The sequence below is a fragment of the Heteronotia binoei genome, chromosome 4 (assembly GCF_032191835.1).
Source record: "Heteronotia binoei isolate CCM8104 ecotype False Entrance Well chromosome 4, APGP_CSIRO_Hbin_v1, whole genome shotgun sequence".
NCBI classification, from domain to species: domain Eukaryota; kingdom Metazoa; phylum Chordata; class Lepidosauria; order Squamata; family Gekkonidae; genus Heteronotia; species Heteronotia binoei.
In genome coordinates, this window is record NC_083226.1 from 14,413,799 (window position 1) to 14,424,266 (window position 10,468).

Consider the following 10,468-nt stretch of genomic DNA (forward strand, 5'->3'; position numbering starts at 1 on the left):
CTCCATTGCAGTGTGTCTGTCCTGGGCCCCTAATGACAATAAGTCCTCAACTTCATCTGGGTCGCTTTCCATCTTCACAGTCTCTGCTCCATGGACTTCTGGACCTAGAGAGCCAGCTTGACATAGTGGTTAAGTGTGCGGACTCTTATCGGGGAGAACCGGGTTTGTTTCCCTGCTCCTCCACTTGCAGCTGCTGGAATGGCCTTGGGTCAGCCATGGCTCTCACAGAGTTGTCCTTGAAACGGCAGCTGCTGTGAGAGCCCTCTCAGCCCCCCCCCACCTCACAGGGTGTCTGTTGTGGGGAGAGAAGATATAGGAGATTGTAAGCCGCTCTGAGTCTCTGATTCAGAGAGAAGGGCGGGGTATAAATCTGTAGTCTTCTTCTTCATCTTCTGAATGGTAAATGGAGGGCCTTTTTTTCGAGCAGGAATGCAAAGAAAAGCAGTTCCGGCTGGCTTGGCACCAGGGGGCATGGCCTAATATGCAAATGAGTTCCTGCTGATTTTTTTTCCCCTACCAAAAAAAAAGCCCTGGGTACATGTATTTTCCCCAAATCCCTGCTTTAATTCTCTGTTCCACCTTTCCCGCCCCCCCTCATCGTGTGTGTTTCCTTCCAGTATGCATTTATTTCTGAATGTGTATTATTATTATTTTTATACCATTTTCTTTCTTTCAATAAAGCAACCTTTCTTGGTTAAGCAACGGAGTGGTTCATTTCAGAGAGTTTCTCTAAGGGAAAAATCATCGTATACAATTGGTAGAGATTTCGCTGTTGCCCCTTTTCACTAGATCAATAGAGTTTCTTTTAAGAGCTGATATTCCTCTCACATACTAGGAGACCACCCCTATGGGTAACACTGAAAGCATTCATTTCTTAATGATACAGACACTGCTTCTGTTATTTGGTTTGCTTTAAAAAAAACCAAAAACTTCCCCATGTCTGTTTGTTTGCTTGTTAGATTTCGGATATTTCTGCAAACTGGGACTTTTCAGGTTTGTAGAAAGATCTGTCTTGTCTATTCATGTCTGCAGTCTCTGGATTTAAGTAGCCAGAGATGGTGCCATACTCAGAATTTGTTCTATTGTCACTGTTGCTTTATATTTTGGGGAGGGAGAGTGGCTCAGTGGTAGAGCATCTGCTTGGTAAGCAGAAGGTCCCAGGTTCAATCCCTGGCATCTCCAACTAAAAAGGGTCCAGGCAAGCAGGCGTGAAGAACCTCAGCTTGAGACCCTGGAGAGCCACTGCTAGTCTGAGTAGACAAGACTGACTTTGATGGACTGAGGGTCTGATTCAGTATAAGGCAGCTTCATATGTCCATATACGTTCATATGTAATCCAGTTTTGTTTTATTTGTTGAATGTATTATACTCAGGCCCCGGATTCATCAGGAGCTCACAGGAGCACGGCTCCTGAACCTTTTCTGAGGGTTCTCCCTCCTCCTCCTCCCCACCTTGCCCATTGAGGAGTAGGTGCAGCTTCATAACAATCCCTGGATGAGCTCCACCACCTATTCTTTACAAAATGATCCCCGATTAAGCTGGTTTAGTGTGTTTAGTGTACTGTGCTTAGCACAACGTTCTCGAATTTTGCGGCCCAACTCTATGACGTTGTGGACGGTATGCATAATGCTGCTCCAATTGCATTACTTTTAATTTTGTAGCCCTCCTTGAGCCCCCATGCAAAAGTAAATAAGTAAGATCTAGCACCTTGAGCTGTCAAGTTTACAGCATACTCTACTGATAAGGCCTGTCCCACCCACCATGGTGCACCACGTCCATGCAACCCCCACTTTTCTGGTGCACCACCAAGTTAAGCACTCACCCTTAGTCCATGGAACCCCCACCCCCCAATGACTTCATAGCTTCAAGACCATCTTTGATTAGGCTTCCCAATCCCCAGATCCCAACAGGGGATCCCCCAGCTTTGCAGGCTCCTTCCCGCCCCCAGTCAGCTGGCAGGCAGAGGGAAGTCCCGCCCCAACAACCACTATGTGCCTTTCCACTTCAGAAGGCTAGAAGCTTGGAAACTGCTTGCTTTTTAGAAGGTGTGTGTGCCTTTAAGTCTGTAAGAGGCAGGCTGAATAGGGGCAGGGCGAGCCAGCAGAGCAATGTGGTTGCTCCCCATGAACTGCTAGAAAGGAAGGAAACCAGCACAACAAACAGGGGGTTGTGTTATATTCCTTTCAGAAGCCATTTGCACAGTAAAATAGAGAGTAAAGAATAAAATAGAACCTTTGTTTCCCCTGTGTTAGTCTGAAGAACTTGGTTGAAAATACAGCAGATGGTTCCATTCAACAACTCTGTGAGTAAATTGCCCTAGTAAGATTACAAACTGTTTATTTTGGCAGTGGCTGGTGTGGGGGGGGGAGAGTGGGGGGGACATGCAGCTGCTGGGGGATGACAAAATGAAAACTGCATTCAGGGGAACTGCACTGCTGTGTTTTTACTTATTTATTTCAGGGAATGTGAAAGTCTCATGGCTCCACCCCCAAAGTCCCCAGATATTTTCTAAGTTCGACTTGGCCACCCTTCCTTTGATGCCTCGAAGCATTCTCTAGCAGTATGTCAGATCGAGATGTCTTTCATGGTCCCAGCATCCAGACCCCAAGGTTCAAGTTGTGGGAGATAAGCTTCCTTGTACATTGCCTAATCTTCGAGTTACTTCCTTAAGACTTCATTCATTCCAGTGCTGCCTTACACAAGCAAACTTTCCCATTAACTGGGCTGCATGTTCTGAGGTCTCACTTTCCTAGTACCTTTGTGTAAAGTACTGGGGTCGGCGCAGTAAGAGACCAGAGTCGGAGAGTGATTTCAGCAAGCTTTACTTCAGGAACACCAACACAAACTGAGCTCTATTCACACCTCCTGCTCCTTTATACAATTCTTGCCCCCTTCTGATTGGACCTTAACTATGTACATGGATTGGCTATTTACAGAGGCCTAAGGGCCTATCAGGGTACAGTATGAGCCTAGATGTTGATTGGCTACTTATGTTTCAATCCTTCCCCTGATTGGGCACGCTTAGGCCTTCTCTGGAACCCTGGTGTGGAGTACAAGCTTGGCTTGTTCAGCTTCCCTCCAAAAGTAACAGTTCCCTCCATTTGAACCTAGGACACAACACTTTGCTTCTCCTTGTCTCAAAGGTCCAGTTTGATCTCTACCTCCTTCTCTGTCTTCCCTATGAAGAAAAGGCAGGCGTTATCAGGTCCTTCTTATCTGACGGCTCTTTCACAGCTCACAGCTCTTTTTGTATCCTCTTCTCTCCTCCTGCTTTCATTTACCCAGTCCGGCAGGAAAGATGCAAGCAGTGGCTCCTGACTCTTGCCACCCCTGGGTAGGTCAGCAGGAGAAATATGCTCCAAAGATTGCCATTGGAGCGATGGCATGACGTCACTTCCAGGGCAAAGCTGAAAGTGACATCATCATTTAGATGCAATACTCTTTACTGTGATAAAACCATACAGTTTCTAGTGAATCCGAGAGTGTCATCCTGTTCTCGCCACCTACCCAGTTTCCCATCAGATACCAGCCACTGGCTGGCAATCCCAGCTTGGCCGTCTAAACTCCCATTGGTAGATCTGTCCCTGCCTTTCTTTCCAATTATAAGGTAGTGGTGATCAGGGCTTTTTTTTGTAGCAGGCACTCCTTTGCATATTAGGCCAGACACCCCCTCTGGTAGCCAATTCTCCAAGAGCTTTACAGGGCTCTTCCTACAGGGCCTACTGTAAGCTCTTGGAGGATTGGCTACATCGGGGGGTGTGGCAAAGGAGTTATGCAAAGGAGCCCTGGTGGTGAAGGGCTGATAGGGCTGTTCCCTCCCAGATCCTTACTGAGCCTGATGAAACTAAAGCAATGCCTGTTAGTTAGGCTTGCCAATCCCCAGGTCCCAGCGGGGGTTCTTCCGCTTTCCCAGGCTCCTTCCTGCCCCCAGTCAGATGGCTGGCCGGCGGGGAGAAGCCCCGCCTCGAAAACCACCATGTGACTATCCCCCTCAGTCTCTGATTGGAAAGGCTTCCTCTTGGGATGGGGTGACTGTGTTATTTGGAAGAAGTTGGCTGCAACTCGTGAGTAGAGAGGCCAATCCCTCACTTCAGAGTTGCCAGAAACCGGGGTGGGAGTCTGCTGAGCATTATTCCCTATATGGAGATGGATTCTCATAGGGTATAATGGGGAATTGATCTGGAGGTTTCGGGGGCTCTGGGAGAGCTGTTTTCTTGAGACAGAGGCACCAAATTTTCAGTATAGTATCTAGTGCCTCTCCTGAAAATACCTCCCAAGTTTCAAAATGATTGGACCAGGGGGTCCAATTCTATGAGCCCCAAAAGAAGGTGCCCCTATCCTTCATTATTTCCTACGGAAGGAAGACATTTAAAAAGGTGTGCTGTCCCTTTAAATGTGATGGCCAGAACTCACTTGGAGTTCAATTATGCTTGCCACACCCTTGTTCCTGGCTCCGCCCCCAATGTCTCCTGGCTCCACCTCCAAGGTCCCCAGATATCTCTTGAATTGGACTTGGCAACCCTACTGTTAGTTTAGCCTTATATTGTCCCATATCAACCCGATTTAGAGCGTCCATCTTTGAACAAAATGGATTCCAGACTCTGTGCAGTTTGGCATTAGAAATTTTGTGACTGCAGCAATACAACACCGAGCCATTGTTTTGCATTCCATGGGGAACATCTAACCACAGGCAACTGAAAACACTTAGAGCACAGCTCTTAATATTGACAAAAATCCTCGGTTCAGAGAAACAGCTGGTCCAAATAGATTTTTGCACTAAAAAGATACCTCTTTCCAGATGGCCCCTTTTGCATTTAGCCCTGCATGATATTGTGGCATGAAGAGTGCTGGAATTTCATTATCTTTTTTGAGTGGATGGTTCGAGTGGATTCAGAAGAATGTGTGGATTTGGCTGAAGGAGTCCAAAAACTGGTGCATCAAGCGGAACATGCTATATCAACTGTGCACACTTGAGTTAAGATAAGCCACTGCTGAGAAGCCAAGAGATGTCTGTAGGTTTATGACGTGTCAGAAACCATAGTTACAGGAAACCATTTGCATGCACAATCATGCTACCCAAGGCTAGCCTTCCTTGGTCCTCAGTCAGAAAGCTAGGGTTGACAGTTCTACTATGGTGGACGACCTTCCACCTGCAACCCATGCTTGCTGTGTCTTCAGGCCTCCAAAGGCCTATCCCTGATGGTCCTCAGGAGTCTGCGGGCTGAGAAGACCACAGGTTCTGTGGGGGTCTTGTGTCCACAACAATCCTGGATCCTTGGTATAGCCACATGTATTTCCAATGCATTGTGATTTACGGTTCATCTCTCCACTTTCGAGAGTTGCCAGGTTACCTCCAGGCCTACAGTAGGGGATGGAGGATAGGGTTGCCAGATCCAGGTTGAGAAACTCTTGGAGATTTGAGGGCAGAGCCTGGAGGAGACAGGGACCTTAGTGGGTACAATGCCATAGCATCCACCCTCCAAAACATCCATTTTCTCCAGGGCGACTGATGCCTGTAGTCTAGAAATACAGCTGCAGTTCTCCAGATCCCACTTGGAGGGTTCACCACAGAGAGATCTATGGAAGAAAGTGTAGAAAAAAGTTAATGTAACTGAGGAGAAATTTACTAATCACATTAATATGCATTCATCATTCTACAAAAAAGCCCTGTGTGAAACGATGGTGATGTCAGGGGTGTGCCCTAATATGCAAATGAGTTCCTGCTGGGCTTTCCCCCACAAAAAAAAAACCCCTCTGCTTGAGACATAAGAGTTAACTCACCAGTATGTGTTACATGCAAGAACCAGTTGTTTAATTGGACTCAAAGGCACTATCTGCTGCATCTGGATCATACGCTGAACATGAGTCAACAGTGTGATGCGGTGGCTAAAAAGGCAAATGCAATTTTGGGCTGTATCAACAGAAGTCTAGTGTCCAGATCACGTGATGTGATGGTATCGCTTTACTCTGCTCTGGTAAGACCTCACCTGGAGTATTGTGTTCAGTTTTTGGCACCACATTTTCATTTTAAGAAGGATATAAGCAAGCTGGAATGGGTTCAAAAGAGGCCGACAAAGATGGTGAGGGGTCTGGAGACCAAGTCCTATGAAGAAAGGCTGAAGGAGCTGAGGATGTTTAGCCTGGAGAGGAGGCGGCTGAGAGGTGATATGATCACCATCTTCAAGAACTTGAAGGGCTGTCATATAGAGGATGATGTGGAATTGTTTTCTGTGGCCCTGGAAGGTAGGAGCAGAACCAATGGGTTGAAATTAATTCAAAAGAGTTTCCAGCTCAACATTAGGAAGAACTTCCTGACCGTTAGAGCAATTCCTCAGTGGAACAGGCTTCCTCGGGAGGTGGTGAGCTCTCCTTCCTTGGAGGTTTTTCAACAGAGGCTAGATGGCCATCTGACAGCAATGAAGATCCTGTGAATTTAGGGGGAGGTGTTTGTGAGTTTCCTGCATTGTGCAGGGGGTTGGACTAGATGACCCTAGAGGTCCCTTCCAACTCTAGGATTCTATGCAGTTTCCTATTCGCTGCTGTAGTTATGTTTGCTATATCAGTTTTGTCACATTGAGAACATAAGAACAAGAGAAGCAGTGTTGGATCAGGCCAACGGCCCATCCAGTTAAACACTCTGTGTCACACGGTGGCTAAAAAACCCAGGTAACATCAGGAGGTCCATCAGCAGGTCCTGACACTGTTGTCCCTCCCAAGCACCAAGAATACAGAGCATCACTGCCCCAGACAGAGAGTTCCATCAATACCCATGTAGCTAATAGCCACTGGTGGACCTCTGCTCCATTGTTTATCCAATCCCCTCTTGAAGCTGTCTATGCTTGCAGCCACCGCCACCTCCTGTGGCAGTGAATTTCACATGTTAATCCCCCTTTGGGTGAAGAAGTACTTCCTTTTATCCATTCTAACCCTACTGCTCAGCAATTTCATTGAGTGTCCGCGAGTTCTTGTTTTGTGAGAAAGGGAGAAAAGTGCTTCTTTCTCTACCTTCTCTGTTCTATGCATATTCTTGTAAACCTCTATCATTTCACCTCTCAGTCGACGTTTCTCCAAGCTAAAGAGCCCCAAGTACTTTAACCTTTCTCTGTTGGGTTCTGAAAGGGATAACTCTGTGTAGGCTCACCTTGTAGACTTTACCATAATGCCAAATGGGTCGTTTAGCCTTTTCTGAGATGGCATCTTTGAAAAAAAAAATTTACCCTCCATTCAGGAGTTACCATGAGTCAAGTTTTGTTCTTGCCGTTAACCAGCGTGTTGTTTGATGTTCGAAATGCTTTGAAACTTTTGTACTTGCACCATTTTGATTAAAAAAAAAATACACCCAATAGGTTTGAAAAACTTGAAGATTCCTGTCTGTAATCTCCAACCGCTATCTGTTCGGCATTTGGCACTGTCTCTAGTCACAGTCTCTTCGTGAGGTGTTTGTTGTAGACTTCACCTACATATCGTGTCATACCCAGAAGGTCATTGAGAAACTATGCAGAGATGGGTGGTCTGGAGTTATTCACTGGTGAAGGGCTCTTTTAGCAAAACCATTAGCGCAGACGTGACTTCATAAGTATGACAAAACTATCTGGGTTCCCACAGCATCTGTTGCCGCTCTCCTAATGGCTTTTTTCAGTTTTCCGCGTTGTGTGTATTGGAGGAGGAGGGGTGGTCACCTGGGAAAATGTATGGCCACTGCTAAAATGCCCTTATCTGTAGCCCCGGCTCTGAAAACCCATACAGCAGGGGCAGGCAACAGAGATGTCACTACTTTTTGAGACGAAACGAGCGGGATTCGGAGTCATTTCTAATAGGTTATCTGTGTAATTTTATGCAGTTACATTTTTATGGGAGGCCATTCCGGCATTTATTGTTACCAAGAATTGTAGCTGTTGAGGGCTTGTTTGTGTTTGGAATAGAGTTTGGCCTCCATCCAACCCGTCTCCAATTTCTGTAAAAGCAACGAAAATTACTACCATTACAATTGCCTGATTGAAGTCCATTATAATGGAATTAACATAAAACATCTTGAGAAGCTTTGGTATTCCCCCCCCCCCCCCTCCGAAGAGATGTACTCTCCATCCAGTGATCTGATTCAAAGCTATCAGTAACTGTGGAAAACTGCATTAAGATTAACATGACACCAAACATTAATGCAGAGATAAACACCAGCATGCCCGGAATTAGAATGCGAAAGTAAATGCATTTGTCTCGGTGCATTCCTTAATACCTTATAGACGCTAATCAAGAGGGAGTAGCTGAAATGAATACAGTGGTGCTATCCATTGATTTAGCCCGCTGAAAGCAAATGAATGATCCTAGGAGAAGGGCAGTTATTTTTGAATTTCTTCAGGAAATTGTACCAGCTAATAGCTGCGGCTACAACAGTCAAAAGTTCGGGCAAACTTCCAGCGCCTGAGGATTCGCACAACTGAATTTTCTAGAACTGGGATAGAGAAGTTGACCAACGAATACTTAGAAGTTAATGGGAGATAATTACCAAAAGCCAACAAGTCTTAGCTTTTGGCTTTGGCAGAGCTTTTTTGTAGCAGGGACAATTTGCATATTAGGCCACGCACCCCTGATGTAGCCAATCCTCCACAAGCTTCCAGGGCTGTTAGTACAGGGCCAACTGTAAGCTCCAGGAGGATTGGCTACATCGGGCGGTGTGTGTGTGTGACCTATATGCAAAGAAGTCCCTGCTACAAAGTTTGGTTCCTTTTCAAACTTGCATGGGAGATCTGTAAAGTGCTAGAAGAACTTCTTTCTTTGTGGGCTCTATATGGCTAACTCAGGAACAGAATATGCAAGGCAGATTGATCAATTTTTGGATGGTCTGATTCAGACAGGGGCCAGCTGGTGGACTGTATGGCATTATACCTCATTGAAGTCCATCTTTCCCCCAAACCCCGCCCACCGCACACTCCACCTGAAAATCTCTTTAGTATTTTCCAAACCAGAGCTGGCAACTTACGGGTTCTTGGCCTGTCCAAGTCTCAAGGGCAGTGCTTTTTTTTATAACAGGAACTTCTTTGCATATTAGGCCACACACCCCTGTTGTAGCCAATCCTCCTGGAGCTTACAGTAGGCCCTGTACTCAGAGCCTTGTAAGCTCTAGGAGGATTGGCTACAACAGGGGTGTGTGGCCTAATATGCAAAGGAGTTACTGCTCATGGGTGAAAGAGCAGGTGGCACCCAAGCCTAACAATGTTGCACTGTCACAGGGCCAAATTAGACCTGGTGTGGTCTGAACTTCCTATAAGTAGTCCAGGCCTTCTTTTTCGTTTAATCGTTTCTCCCCAAGACAACCATGCCTCCTCCCTTTGGCCTCAGGTTCTGCCTGCCAACCAGGCGTGCGTTGGTGGCTAAGACCTGCAATTGGCTGAAGATCTCCCTCCATAAGTGGGCAAATGGGCCCCTCTGCCAGGGCTATTTTCCCCTCCCAGACCAACCTTAAGGTCTGTATAAGGCAGCTTCGTATGCTTTCGTTTGTATTAAGGTTTCCAGGTTCGAGGTCTTGTGTTTTAAACAATTTTATTGATAACATATGGTTACAATATTTGATTATATCCTTGCTATCTCTAACCCATATGATATTTTCAATCCCCCCTCCCTCCATTACTAGACTTCCGCCGAGGTTATATACTTAAGTTCAATTATAAAGGTACCCCTAACCAATCAAAGATCAATGTCTTTCTTTTCTCCCATTCATATTAAAAAATTGTCCAGTGTCTTTTTACATTCCACTCTTGCTCTGTATATTCTCTAAATTTCTTCCACTCCTTTTTAAACAGATCCAAATCATAGTCTCTTAAAGTTCTTGTTAGCTTGTCCATCTCACTCCACGATAAAACTTTCACAATCCAGTCCCATTTCTCTGGTATTTTTTCTTGCTTCCACAACTGTGCATACAATGTCCAAGCAGCTGAGAGCAAATACCAAATTAAAGTCCTGTCTTCTTTTGGAAATTTTTCTATTTGTAATCCTAGCAGAAAAGTCTCTGCAACTTTCTTAAAGTCATATCCCAAAATTTTAGAGATTTCTTGTTGTATCATCTGCCAAAACTTTTTCGCTTTTTCACAAGTCCACCACATATGAAAAAAAGAACCCTCGTGGTTTTTACATTTCCAGCATCTACCCGACATCTTTTTACTCATCTTTGCCAATTTTTTCGGAGTCATATACCATCTATACATCATCTTAAAACAATTCTCTTTAATATTCTGACATGTTGATATCTTCATCGAGTTCTTCCAAAGGTATTCCCATGTATCCATTTGTATTTCTCTATTCACATTGATTGCCCATTTAACCATTTGAGATTTTACTACTTCTTCTTCTGTAGACCATTTCAATAGTAATTTATATACTTTCGATATTAATTTTTCGTTGTCTCCAAGCAAAACCCTTTCCCATTCTGTTTGCTCGCATCTAATTCCATCAGATTTAATATCATTTTCCATCA

General features: G+C 45.1%; 1 long non-coding RNA gene across 1 annotated transcript; it reads right to left on the bottom strand.

The window, feature by feature from the left end:
• Positions 1-7,806: 7,806 nt before the first annotated feature.
• LOC132569910 (uncharacterized) lies at positions 7,807-8,358 on the bottom strand. Its single transcript, XR_009555295.1, has 2 exons — positions 8,234-8,358; positions 7,807-7,954 (listed from the first exon to the last, which is right to left on the bottom strand). It is a non-coding gene; the product is annotated as an uncharacterized LOC132569910 (long non-coding RNA).
• Between the last annotated feature and the right edge of the window lie 2,110 nt (positions 8,359-10,468).